The 24,489-nt window shown below is 56.7% G+C and overlaps 1 long non-coding RNA gene across 1 annotated transcript; it reads right to left on the bottom strand.

Moving 5' to 3' along the window:
- Positions 1-261: 261 nt before the first annotated feature.
- LOC117019810 (uncharacterized) lies at positions 262-24,398 on the bottom strand. The gene is made up of 3 exons (XR_004422570.1): positions 24,282-24,398; positions 4,017-4,205; positions 262-744 (listed from the first exon to the last, which is right to left on the bottom strand). It is a non-coding gene; the product is annotated as an uncharacterized LOC117019810 (long non-coding RNA).
- Between the last annotated feature and the right edge of the window lie 91 nt (positions 24,399-24,489).

Genomic DNA, 24,489 nt, shown 5'->3' with positions numbered 1-24,489 from the left:
AAGAGGCCTGTTGTGGGAAATATCGATCAGCGGCCTCCCGGCCTCTGCTCGGCGGGAACCGAGTGTCGGTCAGTCCAGGTCTTGGTGCTGGGTAGTGGGAGGAAGCCGTGGCCTCCGCAGCTGAAGGACAAGGATGGACACAGGGCATCTTCCTTCCAAGGGCCTGTCCTGCTGGCTCAAAGGGCAGGTGGGGTCAGTGTGGCTGGGCCAGGATTGAGACTCTCGGGGGTGTGACCCACAGGTGGGGGCTGGCACATGAGAACGGTGTCCACAGCGCAGCTGGCCCGTCTGTTGGAGTAACTCCTGGATGTAGACCCGGCACTCAGAGGATGAAATTCAGCGGAGACGCTGATGTGGGCTCGCCTCTCCTCCCTACAACTCAGTTGCTTCCAGCCCCTGCCAGCCCCTTGCACACACTGTGCCGTAATTTAGCATGAAGTCTACTGCCCGCCTGCCTGCCAGGCCCTGGGCTGAGCGTCGGGAAGGAGAGAGGGCCCAGTGCACCCGACTGGCCCCCACTCTCGTGCGGAGAAAGACTCTTCAGCAGGAAACTGCTTCACGGTTCAGTAAACTCTCTGGCTGGAGGACCAAGGTGACTCACTGTGAGCGGAAGACATGCTCTGATTCGGGGAAGAGACAGGAGGGCTTCAAGGAGGAGGTGTCTGTGGAGCAGTGTCTTGGGAAGGACTGGGCTGTCATGGAAGGTGCTGGCGTGGAGACAGGCGTGTGCGTCCAGAAGGTCGCCTGTGCACAGAGGACACAGGTTAACAAGTGTTGGCAGGTTTAAACACCACTGGGCCAGAGCGGTCACCGAGCCTCGTTACGGGGTCCTGTGTGACGCGCGGGGGGGCCCCTGAGAAGTGGAAGGACGTAACACGATGCCGGCCATAAAGAGGGCAATTGGAATATTTCATTTCCCAAAATAACTGGGATTATTGGTTGTGACAGGACACTGTCTGGAGCAGTCGGGTCTCAGCTGGAAGCTGACGGAACGTTCAATTGGGGAACACGCTGCCGTTTAATAAAGGAACAGTTTACACCGTGTGAAGGGCGCCACCAGCATAGGTCTGCACCCCAGGGCACAGTGGGGATGAAGGGACAGAGAAAGGGGCTGTCCCCAGCCCCCCTCAGTGACGTGGGGTCAGGGGTCAGCGCAGCAGCCTCTGCTTCTCTCTTCCCGCCCTTTGGCCCCCGCCAGCCTGCCCGGTGGGCTAAATTCTGCTGGAGGCAGAAGCCTGGGAGCTGGTGATGGCTGCCAGCCCCACTGGCCAGCACCCACGTCTGTCACTGCAGGTGGCACACAGCACAGGCAGCTGCTAGCCCGGCCTGAATTCAGCAGAGGACTGGTAGCAGAGCTACCAATGGCTGCAGAGCTGGTGGCAGGCACTGCTGAGGACAAACTCCTCGGGCTCTGCTTCCCGGGCGGCTCCATTTTCACACTGCACAGCCCCACGCGTGGGTGACCGAGACCCGTCTGGGCCACCACATGCAGAGGGCGGGGCCGCCCAGGAGCCCCTCGCTGGGCCCCACCTGTGCGGACCCATGAACATCCTGAGCCCCGTTTTCTCATCTTTAAAATGGGAAACCGCCGCCGTCACTCAGGTGTGGAGAGGGGGAGGCAGAACAACAGCCCAAACCTTGGACTTGGGAGCCACACGGCTGGGACAGGCCTTGGCCGGACCTCGCCGTCCAGTGCGGGCGGGTGGGCGGGTGGGCGGCACGTCAGGCAGGATGAAGCGGGGCCTCGGCTGCACAGAGACCTGTGTGTGTGTCGTGGGTTCTCATCGTCACTGTGACTTGCGGCAACAGCCGTCCCTTCTGAGTTGTCAGGGGGTCCTTCGAGCTGCGGCTCTGCTGTGCGAGGACTGGCCCCTCCTTCCTGGAACAGAACGTGCGGCCGGCCTCCTCTGTCCCTGAGCGCACCTCCTATGGACCCCACGTCCCCACGTTGTCCAGAAGAACCGTCGGCCAGTGGCTGGTTCCTCTGCTCGTGCAGAGGTGGCTGTGACCTGCCCACAGGCTCACCCACCGTTCACTGAGAGCAGCAGGCCCTGGACAATGTGACTGGCACGCCAGCGTCCTCAGGGATGGGACACGGCGCCCAGGCCGGCCTCCCACACTGGAGGGACCTCCTCTCGCTGGGAAAGGAGCAGGCTGGGCAGAAGGGGACACACGCGTCTTTATTTCTTCTGCTTTGTGACAGAACCACTTGTCCATGAAATCAAATCGAGGTGAGATGCCTATTAAACACTGGGCCTCCTAAACGCGGCTAGGTGGGAAGGCGCCGCTGCAGGGTCGCGTCCGGCCGTGTCACACTGCTCCTAGTTCCTACAGAAAGTGCGTGAGCTCACATGTCATCTGGGCCCCGTGCTGCGCTGCTCACACACACATACACACACACGCACGCACACACTCGTCAGGTGGCCAGACGGCAGCGGCACCCACCCCGCTCCTCGCGCCGGGTCCCAGCCCTGGACAGCCATGCGGTGACAGGGCACTCACTCGAGGAACAGGCTGGCCGCCTCTCTCACTCTTTCTTGTTGAGAAGGTTCCGTAGGATCGTCTCTCTTGGAAATGCAGTGCTGGACGAGGCCAGCGGAGCACCTGCCCGCCCATCGTCCTCGTACCTCCGCTGGGTCCCCAAGCCTCTGACGTGCAGTAGGCTGGTGGCTCCCGTCTGTCCCGGCAAAGGGAACCGATGAGGCTGCCTTTGCAGGCTGCACACCGTGGGGGGGAGGGCGGGTCCTCACTGACCTGCCCCTCAGGTGCCCGGCCACCCCCATCTCCTTGTCCCTCACTGGGGGCAGCTGACTGTCCACACAGAGCGAAGCTGGCCATTCACTGAATAACGGAGCAACTGGACACCAAGCCTGACAGACGGGCAGTGGCCACTGCACGCTGCCCTCACCAGCGCCCTCCTGAGGCCCACCCACTGGACACTGGACGCTGGGCCGGGCTCTGCCCCCGCTGAGGGGAGGTGGGGGCACGTTCTCTCCATGGGACCCCAGGTCGTGCTTTCCTTCCCGAGCTCTTCTTACATCCCCTGAATTAGTGGCCGTTGCTGCTGTCGTGCTGGAGGTGATGACACTCCTCACGGCCGCAGTCGGGGTCACTGGGGGGCGTGCCCTCGGCAGACGGTGGGAGGGGGAGCTCCGTGGCCTCGTCTCACTTCCAGAGCCGCCTTCTTTCGAGTCTCACGGCCCCTTGCCCCACGTCAGGCCCATGGACACGTGACCCTGACTGCGCTTCCATCGGGGAGTCTCCTCTCTGACCCCGGCCCTCCCCGCCTTCCACGGACCCTTGTGACGACACTACAACCACCCAGATAATCCAGGTCCATTTCCCATCTCAGGATCTTGAACTCAGTTACTGCCGCAGTCCCTTTACCAGGAAGGGATTAGGACATGGACACCTGGTGGCCGTCACTCTGCCAATCACACCCCCAGCCCAGTCTCTCATCTTTGTCCCCTCTCCTCAGTTCTGGAATCTTCTATCTGCTTGGATGTTTGGGTGAAAAAGTTATTCGGATCTGACAGTCTCCAAAAGCATTTTCTCTGCTTTTTCTTCTCTAAATCCCGTCCCCAAGGCTCCTGGTTCACCGTCTGAGTTTGAGGCAGAAGGGATAGTTACAACACCGACCGTCACACCGACCGTCACACCCACCAGAGTGGCTGACACAGAGGACACTAGCACTGGTGAGGAGGCAGGACCGGAGGCCACTGCAGGGGGCGTGCGTTTTCACAACAAACACTAAAGCAGGAAGGAGCTTGCTTTTTCATTTGTTCCCAGAGAAGAAATCCTGTCTGTCCCCACTGGTTAAAGGGGGTCACATGCACATTTCTGAACCAACTGAAATGGCTGGGGCTAGAACATGCTGGCTGGCAGGCCCGTGTCACGTGACTGGTCCTGGATGTAGGAGTGGGGTCACTGATGCCCAAATATCGCTCTGACTGGGGGACGATGCTCTCCAAGGGAGAGGTACCATCCCGGGACAGGAGAGGCACACGGACAGGTACCTGTGACAGACTTGAGCCCAACCGGTTCCATCTGCGAAGGTCCGACATGACAGCTGCAGGTTTTACTCCTGACGCGGAGGCTCGTGCTGGTGGGCGCTGTGGTTTGCTGAACCAAGCGATTCAACTTGGATGCTCCCTGGTCTTTCAATCAACCTCCAGCGGTTCCAGAGTCAGATGGGAAGACAAAGCCTGGAGAGGGAGGGAGAGACACGTTATCTTCCCCGGTCTTCACACCTTCTGTTTTAGTATATGTGCTGCCGAAGCGAGCGGACACCTTCTGTTTTAAAGACGATGAAAAGTGAGGTTCAGAGAAGCTAAGTCACTTTCCCCAAATCTCACAGTGATGTCAGGCCATGTAAGATCTGCTCTTTCTGACTCTCTCAGGGTTTTAAGTCTTGGTTCGGCACAATTGACATTTTGGGCCAAACAACTGTGCAGTGGGGCTGTCCTCCCCTGGGGGCTCAGCAGCACCTCTGCCCCCAGCTCTAGCAGCCAGGACTCCTCCATCCTCAGCTGTGACCAAAGCCGTCTAGACTTTGCCCAGTGTCCCAAGGGACCTGGCTGAGGACCTGCTCTAAGTGCCGTGATGGAAACCCGGACCTCGTCCCGTAGCAGCCGTGTCCCCGCCGAGAGCCCCGGTTTTCCTGGCTAGGACACGGGGTCACCGTGTCACATGTCAGGTACCGAGCCCCTGGCCGCCCTTCGCCAGCTTCCTCAACAGTAGTGGAGGTGTCTCTCTCACCAACCTGGGCATAATTTTAGAGAGGGTGGGGTTTTTATTTATTTATGGCAAATTAAAGACACTGAATTTGCAAATGAGGACAGACATTGGCGGCCACTCCCGTTGCCTAATTAGTACAATTGCATGACTGCCCTGGGACGTGGGCCTCTGTGGAGCTGGTTGGGGATGTGGCACAGGGTCAAATGTCCAACATCAAATGTTTCAAAGCTCAGAAATGAGGCTTCTGTGTGAATGTTCCCGAGCCTATTAAATTCCCTCACGTGGCTGGTGACGGCCACACGGCCTTGTCGCCGTCTTTCTCCAGGATGGTCCTTCAGGATAGCTCACGGACTCTCCTGCCACCGCTCTCCTGCCCTGAGCCAGGGCTAGTCAGTAGCCTCGCTTCCGGCCCGAAGGCACTTGGAAAGGAGCCCCCCACCCCCAGGCCACATTCACCACTGTCCGTCCGTGTCACGTGTGAGTCCTCACTGCCCAGCACGTGGCTGGAGCAGAGCCTCTGGTCAGTGTGTTGAGTAAATCAACGACTCTTGTCCACTGCACCTTGTGATGGCCGCTGGATGCAGGACCCAGGGCCACAGATACAAAGCCTGGGGACCGAGTGGCCTCCAAACTGCAAATTGCGCTGCGTCTGCCAAACGTCCCGCGTCACCAGAGCCCAGCTGCTCACTCACAGTGCTTTAAACAAACAAGGGGCAGAGGTGTGTTCTTCCACGTCAAAGCAATCCAGACATACGTGTCCAGGGCTGACGTGACGGTTCCCAGAGCCGTCAGGGACCTTCCCTTTTCCATCTCACCGCCCTCAAAGTCATGCGTTGGCTGCTGCAGCTCCGGCCTTCACAGCACATCCCCAGAGAAGAAAGAGCAAGGGGAAAACACCAATTCCTCCTCAATAACCCCCTTTAGAGGGACTTCCCAGAAGCCCCACTCCATGATTTCTGCTAATAGCCCATTGGACAAGTGTAGCTGCACAGGGAGGCTTGGAAAAGAGTATTTTCACTGAGCACATAGTTACCCCAAGTAAGAAGGGCGCTCACTTGAAAAGGAGGAGGTGAGGACTGATGTTAAGTGAGCAAACAGCTCCCCGGGCTGGGACTGCCCACAGGACCCGCTCCCGACGGCCACGCCTCCCCAGGGACTGCCGCTGTCCTGCTGTGACCGCCCGCCCGCCCGTGTGCACTCGTACACCGGGGTTCAGACACGCGCCCTCCTGGGCGCCCAGAACTCAGTTCCTCAGGTTTCCCATCTACCAGGGATCTCACTTCATCCCAAATGCGGTTTAGGTCCTAAACGCCTGTCTGGACCCTGGCTGGCGTCGTATGAATGGTCTGAGTCCTGCTCTGGCGACAGACCCTGGCCTGCCCTCTGGTATCTTTGCTGCCGTCCACCTGACTCAGCTCTGGCCCCCAACCCGCCTGGACCCTGCCCTGAGTTCCAGCTCAGAGGACCCCCATGCAGACCACCAGCTCTTCTTAGAAAAGTGTTTTCACTGTGTGGGGAGCCTGATTATTTTTACTTAGATGAAACTATAACATATTCACTCTAGGCAATTTGGGAAACACAGGTAGAGCCTGTAAGAGGAGAATGCCCGCTTACACTCCCTCCCTGTGCTCAAACCAACGCTGTTAACACTAAAAACGACACTCACTCGGGACTCCTGGAAACACGCTTCCCCATGCCTGGGGCCCTCCCCGCGTGGGGCTGGGACACACTGCCGCCCTTGTGCAGTCTTCTCCCCGTGCATCTGGGCCAGTCCTGTGACTTGCTTTGACCAACAGAACGTGGCCAAACGAGTCTGTGTCAGTTCCAGGCCTGAGGCGTCTGGGCAGCTTCCGCGGTGGCTTCTGGGAGCTCAAAGTACCCGGATGCTGCTGGGCGCCACGTGGACACAGAGGCCCCGCCTGTCCAGCCTGCCCGCCCCGCCCTGCCCAAGTGCACCCAGGAGAGACCACCGCAGGCCACGGACAAGTCCCTAGCGGGGCCCGGCCTGCCTTGCAGAATGGCAAAAATGCTAGAAATTGCAATAAAAACGGTGGGTCTTTAAGCCGCTACATTTTGGGGTGGTTGGTTACAAAGTCACAGGTAACTAACTGATAACCACAGTTCGGTTTAACATGAAACTGTACTCCTACGTAATTATGTTGTGGTGAAAAGTGAGTTCCGGACTTCCACATATTAGCTATGACTCTGGGCAAGTTACTTTATTTCATCTATAAAATGGACTTGATAAAAACCTCACAGATTTCGGGGAAAATAAACGAGTAACAGAGTTTGTAAAGCACAGTGTCTGAAACGTAGTTCAACACCAAACAGATGGGCATTTCCCCAGAGCACCGCTTACTGGCCACGATGTGTCACCATGAAGAGTCCCCGTGTCGTGTGTCATGAGTCAGCCCCTGCTGCCGTTGGGCACTGATGCTCTTCCCTGTTCCTTCACAGACGCAGAGCAAAGCCTCTCGTTTCCACTCTTCCCAGGAGGAAGCAGTGAGGCTGAGAAGGACCGAGCCACTCGCTACGGCCACACAATGGAGCTGAGGGTGCACACCTGGCCTGTCACCTGAGGGTCACGCTGGCTGCTGGGCCCGGCTCGGGCACCGTGGAGGTGAGGCCGCCTCTGGCATCACAGCACAACCGTCTCCCTGGAGACCAGCCATCCCTGGCCAGGAGAGGCTTTCTGACAGGCTGAGTTTTGCAGGAGGGTGAATGCTCGCAGCTTCTGCACACGTCTGCCCAGCCTCTGCCTCCTCTGCTGTGACTGTCACCTCAGATGGCAGGAGGGTCTCCTGGGAGGACTGACAGCAGGCGGGGGAGGTGCTGGTGTGCAGACTCGACTGGACGGCCCCGCGCGGGCATCTCAGGCTGCCGGTGCCAACTACAGGCTCCACGGGGAGCCACTCACCCTCGGAGCCCGTTTCCCGTCTGTGCAATTGTGGCCTTTACGGCTCTCCCCCCACACTCCCCATCGTGAGGCTTAGGGCGATAATGGGTGTCAGTGCCCGATCCGAGTGCCCATTACGGGAAGCTCTCTGCGCCTTCTTGGCACTGGCAGCGAAGCTCTAAGGATGGAGGCAGTCCTTTCTCATCGTCCTGGCCTGGACGAAGTACGGCCCTGGGAACAGAGAAACATTTGCACTGGAAACCTGCACTTCTCCCGGTGCTCTCCGAGGTGTCAGGACAGATGAAAGGAAAAAGTAAAAATCACGTGCACAAATGGGAGGTGATTCGTGCCAAATCGTCAGCAAATGGAGCGCTGACGTCTCACACGCTTCCTGCCCATTATGAACCTGCTCACCACGTCCACGGACCTTCTGCACGTGGCGCAGTGTCACAGCCGCGGAGGGCAGGGCGACGAGGGCAGCAGGAGCCACCTCCGTGGCGGTCGCCGGTATGGCTCCACAGCTCTGTCCAGTGTCCTCTGTCAGCCGCGGCTCGGAGTCGTGGGATTGGCCAGCCTCAAGGGCGGGGAGGTATCCTATCTCCATTCCTTCTGAAACAAATGTGGGTTGACAAGTGGTCATTTTGATAACTTTTCATCTCATTTCTTCCTGACATTTCCTTAGCATGGGGCTTAACCATTAAATTCAGGTGTCAATAAAAGGTAGTTTTAACAAAGGCTTTTGTGCTGAGAATATCCCTCTTTTCTTTCTTCCTCCTTTCCTCTCTCTTGCTTTTCCTCCCTCCTTTCCTTACCTTTCCTCCTTTCTTTCTTCAAACGCACACTAAGCATTTTTTATGTGCAAATTGTAGGGTGGACTTGAGCGACGCAGGTTTCTGTGTAAGGGACAGTCCCTGCCCTTCAGTTGTTCAGTTTCAAAGAGCGGAAAGCAGGCGAAAAACAAAGATCTGTCATCTGTCGCCAGAGAGTGCAGCGGAACGCCCCGCTGGCTTGCTCATGGCCGCTCAGGGCTGGGCTCGTAGGGCATCCACGCTGCAGGTGGCCCGTTGGCTGCGCGTAGCTCCAGGCTGAGGGCTGGCCTCAGTCTGCCCAGTGTATCCCCTGGCGCCGCTGTGCAGGGTCAGCAGGCGTCCCCCCCCCCGGTGGGTCAGGAGCTCAAGGGCACAATCACCCCTCTGCCTGATCGTTGGCCAGAGGTCACGAGGACAAGTCCAGCGCTGATAAGCAGGGCCCTGAACGCCTACACACACGGGACGGAAGGCAGGAGACAGCTGCTTAAGAGCATTTCCGGCTGGCACGGGAGGGACGAGGGGCAGAGCACCCACTGCTCAGCGGGATGACGAGGAGAGACGTCCTGGAGGAGGCAAACCTTCAGCGGAGCATTTAGAGCTTCCAGAAATGAAGTAGGTGGAGAGACGAGACTGGCCTGTTCAGGCAGCGCACAAGGGCGAGTCGTCCCAGGACCTGCTTGGCAGCTTGCGTTTCATCACCGTGAGGGGGAGGAGGAGATGTTCTTGGAAAAAGGGGAAGGAACAGATCCCCAGGCAGGATGGACGCTGAAGGGATCCAACAGTCAGAGGAGGCAAGGCAGAGGCGGGTGGTCAGAAGGGGAAGGACGAGCCATCACCGCACCTGCAAAGTGCACCTGGAAGCTGGTGTGACTGAGGAATGGGGAGGGCACCTGAAGGAGGGAGACTGTCAGGGCCCCCGCAGACCTGCAGGGAGGGAGGATGAAGATGAGGGCGAGCGAGACGGGATGACAGGGTGAGACACTGCAGAGACGGGTGCGCAGGACACACAGGGCGGAGGGGAAGGGACTGACAGCACTTGGAGGCGTGTACAGCTATTACAGCTACTCTAATAAATGTCACTGTACTACTTGTCTCACGAGGACCTCGTGAGATGCCAGCAAACAGAATACGGACAGAAAAGGAACAAAGCACATTTTTACAAACGATAGTCTGGGAAATTGATTTTGTTCAAAGGAAGTGAATGCTAGAAAGGAAAGCAGCGATCACCACGAGACATCATAGAAGACTCAGCCTCCTTTTTTTAGGAGCGAGTGGGGGGAGGGACTGCGGTTTTGGAGGCAGACACTCAGGTCCCGAATCTCCACTTGCACACCTCCTGGTCTGAGACTTTCAACAAAGTCACTCCCACTACCAAGCAGCCCGGGACCTCACCCCTGGGCCTCAGCGTCCCCCTCTATACAACGTGACAAGTCCACTTACTGTGGTCACATGAAATTAAACAGGACAGGGGACGCAGAGCCCCAGCTCGCGGACTGACAGAGTTAGCTCCCAGCTGACGGGTGGAGTAACTCATTTATTTTCCCCCCAAAACAACGCTCTGCGATAGGAACTGTTGTGATCAGCACCCTGGTTTTACAGGGTAAGAAACGAAGCCCAGGGAAGTGACAAGACTTGCCCGAGACCAGAGAGCCTGACCCGGCGAGGGTGCATTCAGCCACCTGCCCCACGGCCATCCTGGTGTTCCCGCCGCCCGGCAACACGTGAGGGAGAGCAGCCACTGCAGGCCGCGCGGTGGGCAGGCTTAACACCCCGTCCTCCCCAGGCCCCACCTCACACCCCTCATGCAGCCCGGGAGCCTTTGGCCTTTAACCAGTCAGCAGAATGGGCTGCCATCAGTCAGGGTTTGATGAACGATTGTGGGAGACGACACAGGAAGGCCCTGAAAGTTCCAGAAACTCATCCTGGGTCAGAGGTGCTGGAGCTGGGCTTTGACCCCAGGTCTGTGTGGTCAGCACCTTGACAGCTCACAACGTGGGAGTTTCTGGTGTTGCCGTGGTTTCCACAGAATCTCTATGACGGTTTTACTGTGAATCACAGGGTATTTACACCATCGAGGAGAAAGAGCTTTGCAAACATGGGGCCTTGACAGAGTTTCCAGAACCTTTCAGACTTCTCTGCTCATGTGTGTGGCAGAGACAGGCAGACAATTCCTTTGGATTCACACCTCTGACGGGACTTTCCCCTGGAACGTGAGGCTCTACACGCCTCCTCTTCTCTGAGGACACAGACGAACAGCCTGAGGACGAAAGTCCCCTGGACTCGCCGGGGCAGTTCTATTTCCTGTGACATAAGGACATACTTGCTGTGGCATCATCCGGGTGATGATCTGCCCACCTCCTGGGAGGCCGGCGAATGTGTGTCATGTGCCGCACAGGGCGGGGGTCGGGAGGGGCTGCCGCGCCCCAGTTCCCTACCTCCCCTCAGGGAGCATGAGCACAGCTCAGGCCACCAGTTGGTTCCTGGGCCTGGAGCCTGGAGCCCAGGCTGCAGCTGCTCACGCACGTTTGTTTGCCTACGACCCCACCTGCGCGCCCCTGCTCCACGGCACGCGGCCTCGTCTGGTGACGCCGTGACCTGCACCGCGTCCAGCACTTCCCTGATTCTTGTTCGTTTACTTGGCTGCCCACTGCCTCCACTAGAATGTGAGGTCCATGGGCCTGAGGGCATGAGCCAGGCCGTGTCATCCTTGCTGCGTCCCCAGCATTAACACATAGGAGGTGTGTGATCAACGCTTGTGGGATTAATACATTCTTATTGGGGTGAGGACGGGGGACCACGGACATTCACGGTTCTCTTCAGGTGTGGCTATTCCAGAATCTTCTGCCCACTGAACTGAGTCCTGCGCATGGATGGCTGCCTTGGTTTCTCTACTTAGATCCCGAGTCCATGGCCAGGCCAGAACCTGCAGCTGGGTTGGCCGGGGCTCTGACACTCTGCCCAGGTCGCGCCACATTCTGTCCTCAGGGAGCTGGTTCCTGAGCCCTGACCCCTCACCCCGCCGTCTGAGACCCTACAACAGCCGGGGTGACTGACTGGAACAGCCTGGTGCCCTCTTGAGTGTTTACAGCCATGACTTGTCTGCGTCTGTTCCTTGACAGACGGCAACTATGGCCAGAAATCACACTCGGGTTTGGACTCTGTGCATCACGTTTGCCAATTACTTTGACAGGACCAGCCCTAGGAGCGGGTTCGTGCCTCTCGTTTCTCTTCTGTCTGTGACATTATGGTCACCACCACCATCATCAGCATCCAAACCACAATTTATGCCATTATAACCATCACCACCATCTCCGTCCCCACCATCTCCCTCACCACCATCTCCGTCACCATCTGTGTCACCACCATCTGTGTCACCACCATCTGTGTCACCACCATCTGTGTCACCACCATCTCCATCACCTCCATCTGTGTCACCATCACCAGCACCTCCGTCACCACCGTCACCACCACGTTTGTCACCGTCACCAGCAGCAGCAGCACATTTGTACAGCACACAGCCTCAGAACCCGGCTCTTCATACGGATGCGAATCCCGGGCCCTCCCAGCTCTGTAGACTTGGCCCCCACTGAGCCCTCAGAGCCCCACGCTCTGATCTACAAAGGACGATGATGATTTGACCTCAAGCATCATGATGAAGACCCAGGAGAAAAGGCAGGCCAGGCAGCGAGCTGAGTGGGTGCAGTGAACACCGACGCGTGCTGTCAGTAAGACTATTATCAATGTTCCCTCCCACCATTGATTACATGGGAGCTTTTACTAGAAATCAGCTACCGAGCTCTGCTTAGCTGTTTGTTCGCTCTTTCTCCTGCACACACAGGACGGCTGCCATGTGTAGTTGTTGTTCTGGATGCCAGCAGTTTAGGGGTGAACGCGACAGACAAGGCCTCGGCTCTCATGCGACTTCCACCTCGTGAGGAGGACAGACGAGGAACCACCCCACACGGCACCTTTATCTAGAACGATCACTCCCACGTCACAGACTAAAAAGGCGCCGGAGCGGTTGGGGGTGTGGCGTCTAGCCCCTCCCAGCCACTGCTGGCATCTGCCCTCATCCTGCCAAGCCACGAGGCTCACGGCCCAGCGTCCCCCCCCTTTCTGAATGCGCCTAGAGACCCCTCCGCTCGGCCGCTTGGTCTCTCACGCACCGTCCTGGCCCCGAAGGCTCTCCTGCTGTGTCTCGATGGTATCTTGCTTTCCTTGGCAACACACCAGGCTGGATTCCCTCCCTCAGCGGGAACAGCGTGTCTCCTCGGTGAATTTCAGCTGAGTGCATTTTATTTAAGCTTCCAAGGACGGCCGTTAAGTAAAAGCAGGGAGAAACGTCTGTGGAAACCGCCCCGCGAGAGCCAGTGGCTCACCGCTGTGCAGTCACAGTGGCAGCCAGGCCGGGGCCAGAGGCTTCGGGGCTTCATTTGCTCCCATCGATTTCCTTCATAGATCAGTTTGATACTAGACGTTATAAGGTTAATTTTGGATGATTAACTTCTCCGTATCGGGATATCTGATTTAGTTTTCCTCTCAGACACTTTCTCTCCATTGATTTTCAATATTGCACTTTCCAAGAGGGAGGTAAAAGGCTTCCAAAGGGTCTGTCAAGCACAGGCTCCCCACGGCACCTCAGTCTCCCACCCAAATACCTGCCCAGGGCGGGAGGAACAAGGTGCAGGCAGCTGGGGCCTTCCCTGGCCTGTGCCCGCTGGGGACGCTGGTGCGACTCCTGACCCTGGGGACACCAGAGCAGGTCCAGGAGGCGGTGAACAAGAGCGTTACCCCTGGGTCTGACGTCCAGCCTGCCGTTTACTTGGGACCTGGCCCTGACAGCCGTGTAGACTCTGAGCCTCAGTTTCCTCTCTGAGCACAGTGGGTGCTTGCCCTTGTGGAGCCAGCATCCAGTTCCTCCTGTTCTGGTCCCAGGAGCCTCACCTCCTCAGCGTGCCCGCTCCCGCTCACCCCCGGCCCTTTGCACATGCTGTTTCCCTGGCTCGTTTCATACTCTCCTCTGCAGAGGAGAAGGATTTGGTTAACCCAGCAATCCTTCTAGGGGTCAAGGAGAGACTCTTTCTGGTCAAGAATGTGTGCATGACATGTCACAGGGCCCCCGAGCCAGGCCAGAGCACACACGCATGCTTCAGGCCTCTTTTTACGTCTCATCTGCGTACCTCCTGGGGCAAAGGAAGTCACCTAGCCGAGTCCAAAACCAGTGGCGTGGAGGAAATATGCTCCTCCTACAGCACTTCTAAGAGTCCACGTTCCTACACGACGGATGTGAACGAGAACGCTGACTCTCCCTCTGAGCCTGTTTCCTCCTGTGAAAGCCTGTCTCTGACTCACTGTGCCCTGTGACGTTTCAGGGGGACGAATGGCACGCCCCTAGCTGATGTCCGGTTAGTGCCTCTCCCCGGCCTGTTACCTGTAGTGGGATCCACTGGCAGAGAATTCCAGAACTATTGTTCGCTGAAGCTTTAGCACGTTGGGGATAAGGTGAGAAATGGGAAGAACAATCTGTCTTCCAGTGAGGGACGGTTCTGCAATGGAAACCCTCATCCTGCGGCTGCGATTTAATTAAACCTGTCAAGGTTTCCCCAGCGAGGCAAGGTGGCGGGAGGAGGCAGCTGCGCTCTCGCGAGGGAGGACATGGCCGCAGAGATAAGAACTGCAGAATCGCGGGCCAGTCCGAGGCCGCGGTGGGGTCATAGGTCCCCAGGTGCCACTCCCAGAAGTGTGGCTCAGCCGCGCCTCTAGTGCCGGCTCCATGTCTGGGACGTGTCTTCAGGGCAGCTGAGCCGTGGCGCCAGTTAGCTGAGACTGGCACTAAGAGAGGGTTGTCCTGCTTGAAGCCGGAACCAGCGGGCCTGGGGCATCCACTTCGGAATCACGAGGGGCTGGAGTCTGGAGACCAGCCGCCGTTCTGTCTGCGGGGCGGCAGAGACGTCAGTCAGTGGCGATTCCAGGTCTCTGATTTTGTCGTCCACTGTGGTGCGATGGCCGATTCAGGCAGAACCGGGCTTTGAGAGTTGTTACAAAGACGTTCAGACTGGTCTGAAGGCACGTAAGTGCCACCTCCGGCCGCAAGACACCCAGCTGCAGTGAAGGTGGACGGCGTTTCAGGTCGGGTTGCCAGGCAAAGTACAGAATGCCCAGGAAAATTTCAAGTTCCAGGAAACAGCCATCTTTTTAGTAATTGGCCATTTTGTACTAAAAATACGTGTCGCTTATGTGAACTTCAAAGTGCCCCGGGTGCTCTTGAGTATTTATTTGGTAAACCCAGCAATCCTTCTAGGGGGAGGCGGCCCCGAGGGAGAGGGAGAACCGGGCAGCTGGCCAGACACTGGGCTGGCGGATGGGGCTTGAGGGGCACGGCAGGGCCACCCAGGTGGCCGAGGACAGTCAGGGAAGACTCTGGAGGGACGCCAGTTTTGGAGGGGTCCAAACGAGGCAGAAGTGCTCCAGGGAAAGGAGGGTGTGTGGGTCCCGTGCACAACTGGCACGCACAGTCATGGAAATAAGAGCCAGCCCGACTTCTTTAAGACCTGGGGATCATTGTGGTGTGGACGGATTGTGGGGTGCAGGAGGGGAGTGCTGGGAGGCAGAGATGGGCGGGGCCAGACCCAAGGGCGTTCTTCTAGGATTTAAAGAGGAGACACTCAGAGATCACACAGCTTGTTGCCAATGGGTTTGAAGGACTCAAAGGGTCATAACGTGCAAGAAGAACCCCGAGGTCACGCGGTTCCCAGCCTCCCTGCTTCTCCCTAGGAAGCCTGCGGGGTGGGTGGCTGCTGGGGATGGTGAACCAGGGAGTTTGCACAGCCTGCTCGTTCCCTGCACCACTTAGTGGTGCCGTTGCTGTGGACCATCTCCACTGGGCTGAGTCTGCACTGGCACCTCAGAGGCCGCAGGACTCGGCCACGAGTGGCTGACATTGGCCAGGACACCGTATTTCCAAGGTCGTGCTGAGGACCAAGCCCCTGTGGGCGGACTGGACTGCATTCTGTGAGATTCCTCACAACAGTGTGAAGACCGGGGCTCCTGCGTCCAGCGTCCAGCGGAGGGAGGAGATTCTCTGGAATGAGGATGCATAAGCCAAACTCAGTCCCATTTCCCGACACCTCTGAGAACCAAACCACTGCTGAGGACGGGGGTGGGGGCGGCAGGGACTCAAACCCAGTGCCCGTACTTCCTATGACAAGCAAATCTTTTGTCTGTGTCGGCCACCAGAAGACTGGCCATCCCGCATCTTCCCCAGTCAGGCGGTCTGCTGTGACTGATACATTCACGCAGGAGGGTTATCTGGCCAGGTGCTCTAAAGTACTTTGAACAAATACACAATCATGAATGAGGTGGGGACGTGGTCTGGGAGGGAACAAGGAAACGGGGAGGTAACTTTGGTCTGAGGTAGCTGACCTCAAATAAACTACTGTCCAATAGCTTTTGCTGAACTTGACCTTGATCCGAGGTAGGGTCAGGTCAGTAAGGGGGAGGGGGGTGTTTGACAGCACTGTGGTTGGGGCTCCAAAAGGAACAGATTTCTCATTTCTTAACGTGGGAACCTGCAACCTTGGGAAAAGTAAGTCATTACATACACGGCCTGGCCTTCAGTTTCCATAAATAAAATGGGGATGATAATATGGGTCATTCCACAAGCTGGTTCTCAAACTGACTTTGCTCAAAGAGCTCTGGGCAGTGAAGATGCGGCAAAGGGCAGACGGTGACGCCCTGCTTCCCCCCCAGCTGCGGACTCCTCCTGTGGGAGACGGCGTGAGGCACTAAACACGGTCAGCGGGGCAGCGAGGTCGACGGCTGCAGCACGGGAGGGGTACAGGGCTGTGCCCACGAGGGCTGGCGCCACCAGGGAAGCCTTCTCTGAAGAGACGGGATTTAGCGTGAGGCTCGGACGGAGATATGAGGCCACCTTTGGAAGAGCTGGGCACAGCACATTCCAGGGGGCTGGTGCCCACACCCTGACGATGGCAGAATTCGCATGCTTCAGGGATAAATGAAAATACGCACACGCAGCATTCAGCACAGTGCTCAGGACGCAATAAACGTCAGACGAATAGGGGTAACGACGGGGGGGGGGGGGTAGGGGGGCAGGGGGTGTGAGGAGGATGGGGGAGGGGTCACCAGGCATCACTGGGGTCGCCGTGGTGACAGGCAATCGCTCGCCCTGGAAAGAGACCAGAAGACCAGGCTGGTGTGGGTTGTTTGGAGCAGATGCAAGTGCAGCTTGGCTGAGGCGGATGGGAAGGCTTCCCTGGGCTCATGAGAGCCTCAGCTCTGCACCACCAGGCCCTTCCCATGATGCTCAGTGCTGCCTCTGGAGCCGTGGGGCTGACGCTGCCAACTGGAAGCGACGCCTCCTTCACCCGAGCAGAGCTGGGGCGGCAGGACAGGAGCTGCCCTGCACTCGGCTGCCCAGGGAACCTTCATTCCATACCCATCAGGCTCCGGCGGCCCAGCGCCAGGCCACCAGCTCAGAGGGGTCGCCACTGCACCCACAGAGAGGCTGGTGGGTGGGTACTCATCCACCAAGATGAGAGGTACTCATCCTGGGTACCTGTGGGGGAGAACCGCAGTGCCAGGCTCGCCAACAGTCTTTGCAAGGAAGGCTTCTCTGCCAGCATCTCCCTGTCTGGGCTCAGACTGGCCCCCGCTCCACTTCCCCGACTCTGGGGCATTCATATTTGATGCTGTTGGGATGAATTATGTGCACACCCCACTGAACACAGATTTAATGAGGGGATTTCTTTTTCTGCTTCTTGCTTTGGCTTTTAATGGATTCTAGCCTTTGAATTAAGCATGGGCTCCACAGCCTGACGTGCAGGGGTGCAGAGAAGCTGTCCTCCAACCAGGACTCGGGCAATCAGCTCCATCTCTAGGTTTCTGCCATCCGGGTCCTGTTCCTGGGGCTCGGGGAAACCAGTGACGAGGTCCTCCGCTAGGGTTAGAGGGCAAAGACCATGCTGGGCCAGGGGAGAGGAAGCTGGAGCTCCAGGAAGACGGCCACCCAGAGGCCACGGGTGAGCCAGAGCTGAAGACACAACATGGGGCTGCAAACAGAAAAGGTGTCATGGGTTCAGGAACCACGGTGGTCACTCCGGCGTTGGTTCCCTTTTATTCCATTATTACTAGCTTGACTTTCTTATTGGGAAATAACTTCTCTGTTTTAAATTGATACAAGGAGGGGTGGACTAGCCAATCAGAGACTCCCCTCCCTTTGGCTAAATAATTGGTTCAAGGGTGAGCATCTGACCCAAACTAGAATCAGTGCGGGATGTTTGCCAGGAAGGATGGAAACAGGATGGGTTTTCTGCTCTCTGCAGCTGCGAGGTGGCAGGACAGACGGCACCGGGGCTGCTGTGGGCCACCCCACTCAGGCCACGGAGTGACTGATCAAGATGATGATCAACAGAGCCTGTCGCAGAGACACAGGGCGATACTGAAGGTGCAGAAAACTATTCCAGCGCCTGGATCCAGCCACACCTGAAGCCACGCACAAACTAATGCACTGCAACTTTCAGGAAGCTATTTTGAGTTTATTCCTTTAAAAAACAAAGAATCTTGACTTACGTGAAACCAGAGAAGAAACCAAACAGATTAGGAAAACAGCATAAAGAATTTCAAGGAGAAATGGGTCAGGGCATAGTAGGGAATGAAGAACTCTTTTTATGGGGTGCTGGGTTCTGCATGAAGATAAATCCCCTGCTTGTGGATAAAGGACTGGCCTGGCCATGACTAAGTTCCTGTGTCATTCTTGTCCCCGAGTTTGGAACTATAATAAGAGCTAAATCTTTGCTGTGAAATTGATTCATACAAAAATAATTTCAGTAAAATAAAAATAGAAAAATACTGGAAGCAGTTTAACTATACTGTACAGAAAATTGATCCAAGAGTTAAACCGGTTTGAAAACACAGTTCCAGAAATAATTTCACCATGAAAACATAGCAAGTTTATTAGAATTTTGATTAAAATAGTTGTCACTCCCTTGTTTTAATAGTTATGATGGCTTCAATCACATTTAGAAAGAGTCCTGAACTCTGTACTAAATACTACACAATCTGACTATTTGGTTTACATTTCCTTTCTGCCTAAAAACCTCAAGTCACGATGGCTTCTCTCTGTTCCTATCCTCTGCGCGTGCTGTTCCCTCTGGCTGGAATGCTGTTCCTCATCCCTTATTCTGCTCTCAATGCAAACACCACCTCCTCAGGGAAGCCCTCCCTGAACACCCCAGCTAACATGACTCCCAGTCACTCCCTGTTCTACTGGGGTATCTCCGTAGTGTTTTCCATTCCTGAAATCTCCTTGTTTATTTCTATACTTGCTTATTTCTGTCTTTCTCAAAAACGGTGAGGCGCCCTGTATCCTCCCCCACGGCCGAGCCCAGCAGGTGTTCAGCAAATGAATTCCTGTCCCACACTGCACTCATCCACCAGTGTCCATTCTCTGAGTTTGTTCCCCGGCAGTGGCCACGTGGGTGGACACTGAGATGGCTGCACGGACGCTTTCCAAGCAGGAGCTTGGTGCCCAGCTGTGGGAAGGGCGGTCGGCAGGCAGGTTTCATCTACCAGCTCTTTCCACGTTTTGCTGACCTCACCTCAGGTGGTGCCCTTCTGGGGCAGGGACAGCTAGCGACTGAGGGAGGCGGGCACAGAAGGTGCAGCCCTCTCAGCCCGGTGTGGGGCGACTCTGAGGGGCGCGTCCCAGGGCGGGTTCTACACGCAGCCATTCAGGAGGCCGCTCGGCCCCCCGCACATGCTGTGTCCCCCTGTCCATGCCAGTCCTGCTCCATCCCCACGGCCCAGGAGATGAGCAAGCACAGAGGGTGTGGAGGGAGGCCCTGCGTCACCAGCCTGACCGGTGGGGACCTCACTGCCGTGTGGCCCCATCTGGATCCAGGGCGGGGGAGCAGCGCAGTCCCTGTGTCGGTGACACACCAGTCCCGTGGTCACCTGCACTCACTGCACCCACACACGGCACACGCCCCACGCTCACACTGCCCTTTCACCTGGGTGTTCTTCCAATCCCGTCTGCCTTTCGCCTCCCCTGCGCTGCCATGCTGCCCAACCCCCGCCTGGACCCCCACGGGGGCGTGGGGAGACATGTCGCGGGACAGCTCCGGGCCAGCCACTACAGCCCACCGGAGTCCTTTCTCCCGCAGGGGCCCCAAAACCAGAATAATTGGATCAGCGTTTCTGCGGCGATGGAGATTCGGTGATACTGTTCGGCGGAATGTGAAATGTTTCCTCTGAAACCACCCCCCCTCCAATCTCTTTGATCATTACATTTGCTCTCCACCTCACACAAGACATTCCGATTTTTTTCCTTCTTGGCAGGTTAATTAAACCTGTCTTTAATTTTTTCTTTTTCCAATTCTGTCTGAGTGCTGGGGGAAAGATCTGAGTCTCTAATCTCTAGTGGCATTTGTCATGGAATATTCCAGACATTCAGAGCCATAAAGCATCCCTGCATTGAACCTGAGCCTCCGGTGGCCAGAACCCACACCTCAGTGCTTCTTCAGCGGCTCTGCCTGGGGGAACGAAGGCCCACACTACAAGAGAATTGAACAATACAAATCTCAGGAAATTGGATATTTAAGCATTCAAAGTAATTGCTATTGAAGAAAAAGCACGAAAGACTGGAATCACAGTCATGCAAGCTGCGGCCCATTAGTCGGGCGCCCACATACCCTCGTCTAAAATCGGGGGGCTCAGCAGATGCAGCGGCCTTCTCTCCATACATCCAGGTCCACATGCTCAGACCTCCAGTCCTCGTGCCCCTACATTCCTGAAGCAGAAGGTTAAGATCTGTTTTTTTTTCCATACTAGCCAATTTCTAGGGGATTGTGCCCTAGAAAGTCCACATTAAATACACGACTTAGAAAAATATAAAAAAGGTTGAAATACCACCTAGACAGTTGGAAGTAAAAATATGAAAAGTGATGCCCCTAAAGGACGAAAAAGAAAAAAAAGGTTTCAGCAAAAAAAGAAAGCAGCCTCCATATTTATGGCTGGCGGGAGCTGCTAGAAACTTCCCCCCAGCTCAGACACACCATCACGGCTCACAACGGCCCTGGGAGGCGGTGTTTGCCTCGTGGCAACAGGAACCTCAGGTAACACAGAGGAAACAAACAAAAACAACGGCAGCACAGGCTCCGGGCCAGAGAAGCCTGGACTCATGCACCGTCCAGCCCCAGGGGGCCCTTGTCACCCTGACCTCATCCTGCCTCGCCCACCCCTGCCTGCTCTCATCTGGAGGTCCCCGAACCCCACGCAGGGACAAGCCCTCTGAATTTTATACCCTTTTCTGGTGCCTCCTCAGCATGCTTTTCACGGGAGGACCTATGGCTTCTATCTGCACGCCAATGGCTCCTGGCTGTTAGGGTCCCCACACCTCCCTCCACGCCCCCCGTGAGAGGTGGGCCTGGCGCACATAATTACATGTAATCGCAGAGCACACGACATGACTGGACTGAATGCAAGCCATGCATTCACCGCGCGTGTTACTGCACAGAAACTTGTAAAGCACCGCGTGTGGGCCCCTCCCCTCCACGTCCAGTCCCTGATTTTCAACCTGTGCGTTTCAACCCAGCAGCAGGTGACGAAATCATTTCAGTAGGTTGCAAGTTGCAATAAGAAGAATAAAATGAAATAGGAGAGGATAGGACAGACCAGGCTAGACTGGGCTAGGACACAACATGTCACAGAGCACTTCACAGCATTAAACATCATTGCCTGAGCGACACAGACTGTGTCTATCTGTGCATACGTAACACTGTAACCACAGACACACACGCACACGGACCTCTGGGGTGGCGTGGGGGCCGTTCCGGGTCACAGCTTGAGCATGTGAGCTCCCCGACTTAGGTGCTGGTCTGTGCTAAGGCCGGCCGGGGAGCAGACGTGGGACAATGACAGTCGATTTTGTCACACTTCCAGGACCGCCAAGAAGTTCAAACTTTCAGCAACAACAGGGCAAGTGAATTAGCTTCTTGGGCGGCTTACCTGTGCTCTTGTTAGCCGTGGATTCGACTTTTTCTCTCAACTTGTATTTCCCATGGTTTAGAGACACACTTCAGTGTGGAGCTGTTAAAACCCACTCTAACAGAATCAGCTGTTTTCAACTGCGCAGCAACCCATCTTCTAGGATCAGCATGTTGATTTACGCAGGGAACCGCTGGTCCCCCTTCTCAGCCCACACCTGCCCCCCAGGACCCAGGCGCCCTCAGGTGCTAAGCACTGTGAGCAGATGGGCCGTGGTGGCCATGGCCTGCTGTAGACAGGGGCGCCAGGGGAGGTGTGTGTGTGTGGGGGCAGCTGACTGCCGAGGGCCGCGTGGCTGGCAGAGCAGAGTCAGTGCAGGAAGTGCTCGTGTTGACCAAGGCTGAGCCCCCTCGTCCCCGTGCACGCACGTGGCCGGACAGTGCCCGGTGGCTACGTCCCTGAGTCTGGCCAGTCGCACGGCTGGAAACGACGTCCACTCTCTCCGGGTCTGGCCCCTCCCCGAGTCACCTGCCAGCGCAGCCCCTTGGAACCATGTGGTGAAGACACCCGAGCCTGGCAGGACCCAAAGCCCCGAAGGAGCCCCACCTCCACTGACCTGCACTGGGCTGAGACGCGTGTGAGCTGGAAATGAACTCATGGGTCAGGCCATGGGGCTGTCGGGGTGTCTGTTACAGCAGCTGGGGGTCATTATCCTCTCTCACTGACCCTGGGGCAGGACAGAGCTTCCCGCGGCCTCTGAATAGAGAGAAAGGCTGTGTGGCCCCTAGAAAGTCTGCCCTCCCCTCACGCTCGAGCAAGGACATGTCCTCAGTGTCTGCTTCCTCTACCTTCTCGGCCCCTTCACTGTGCAAACCGGCCACGGACGTCACTTGAGGCTATGACACAAGTCAACAAACCCATGTCGGGTGAACAAATTGAGTCCCAGAAACAAAATCTGGGTTTCCAGCTTCTCAAACTTGAAGACACTTGGCCACACACACACACACACACTCACAGCCACACAGCTATTTCACAGGTGGTTAGAACAGGGGTCAGAAGTAAACTTTCCCAGGTTGGAAAGTGCGGGACCTGCATTCTGACCCAGACAGCAGCTCTGGCATGCAGCCGGCCCTTCGTGAAAACAGAACCTGTGTCCGCAGGAACCCTCCCCCATCTCAGCTCAATCCAGGAAACACCCAGCGGGGAGGGGACTGGCGTCCCTTGGTCTTCTCCTCAGCCCGCTGGCCGATCCACACTGAAAACCCCTCCAAGTGAGTTCTCAGCCTGCGCCCCACCTCAAAGGAGCGGCACTGGGCACCCAGTAAAAGTCTGGACGCCCTGCCAATGCCGCTCCATCCCCACAGCATGCCCTGGGATTCTGGGACACAGCAGGCATTTTCTCCAAACAGCACTGGTTAGTCCCCTGGGGACGAGGACGGGAGCCAGAGGAAACCCTGCCTCCCAGCCCGACTGCGCCCTCTTGGGCACAAGCAATGACCCAGGCCCAGAGCCTGGACGCTGCTGCTTCACAAGTGCCCTAGGCATGGGGGTGGGGGGGGAGACTCGGGCCAACAGCGCCCCCCAAGTCTCACTCATTGTGCACTGCTGATGTATGTTGCCATGGTGACCTCTGATTGTTTGGAACTAGGAGAATTAGTCCTATTGAAGTTGCTATTCCAGTAACTTAAGAAACAATTTTCCATATTATAAAATTTGAATGCACAGCCTCATGAACTTGCGTTTAGCAAGTTAAACTAATCCATCCACTTGCATTCTGGGCTCTGAAACACTGTTTTCCAGATGGGAAATGGTAGGGCCTGGCAGCCGACTGATCGCTGGCTCTTGAATCATGAAAAGCTGAGGCTCTTGTAGAATTGTTAGAGTCTTCCAGAAAGCTGGAGGCGTGCTGTCCCGCCTGCACACACACCACACATGCAGACCCTCTCAGCTTCAAAGCCCCTTGCAGGTTTGGGTACAAAAATCCAGGCTTCTCTTCCATAAACACAGGGGTTTGCAGCCCTCTGGGTGGCATGTGGAAATGGGGACTGGGGCCGTTCTGAGTATCGTGTGAGCTGTGTGTGCTACAACATTTAGTGTCTGTGCTCACAGGATGGAATGCTCACCGAGTACTTACAGCCTCAGCCCGAACGAGCCCGCCCGACACCTACTGCAGCCCCACCCACAGAGACTGAAGAAAAGCACAGGCCAGGCGGGCGCACCGTTAGAATCCCGTAAACACAGGACGGCTGCCCTCACGCCGTCATCTGAACGTACGGACAGCAGGACCCAATCAACACCACACAGGCACCAGCCAGGTGAGGAAACTACAGGACACACGTGCAAACAATGAAGCCACACACGCGTGTGGTGACAAGTGCAAACTAAAGGGAATGTAACAGATTGTTACAGACTAGACGCAAATCATATTTAAAAACAAACTATACGGCATGAAACGAAACCCTGCCCACAGGTGGACAGTGGCGGGCTCCCAGTGACGAGCCCGACGCCGCTCGCAGCCTCTGTGCCGGCTGCTGTGGCCCAGCCCAGCCTCCTCAGCAGGCAGCTCTCTGGGCACTTCGTGTGTGCCACATGGTCGCACCCCCGGGGGTTTTGCACCGTGCTCTGGCCTCTGAACTGCCTGTCACCGTCCCTGCATGTGGGAAATCCGTTCTCCAGTGTCACCTGTCCTGCCTCCATGACAGGATTAACTATTACTCCTTGGGTGCTGCCTCTGGTCCTTTGGCGAATCTGGTATAACCCACTGTCACCATGTCACAGGTGCAGGGGCTCCCATGCAGTCTGGAGCGCCCTGAGGGTGGAGACGACGCGTTACTCACGGGCTGCAGGGTGGCATCAGGGACAGTCTGACGGGAGCGGGCTCTGATGTCGCCTCTGCTTCTGCCGAGCGGGAGCCGCTGCGTGCCTTGGTTTCCTCCGTGACTCTGCGAAGGAGAACAGAGGCTGGTGAGGCCCGCGTGGGAACGGCTGTGGGTGCGTAGGTGACCGAGTGGCCGGGCTCAGCACGTCACCTCTGCACCGTTAGCC

The sequence above is a fragment of the Rhinolophus ferrumequinum genome (assembly GCF_004115265.2).
Source record: "Rhinolophus ferrumequinum isolate MPI-CBG mRhiFer1 chromosome 15 unlocalized genomic scaffold, mRhiFer1_v1.p scaffold_54_arrow_ctg1_1, whole genome shotgun sequence".
In the NCBI taxonomy this organism is placed as follows: Eukaryota; Metazoa; Chordata; class Mammalia; order Chiroptera; family Rhinolophidae; genus Rhinolophus; species Rhinolophus ferrumequinum.
This window is presented reverse-complemented; position numbering and strand designations above follow the sequence as displayed.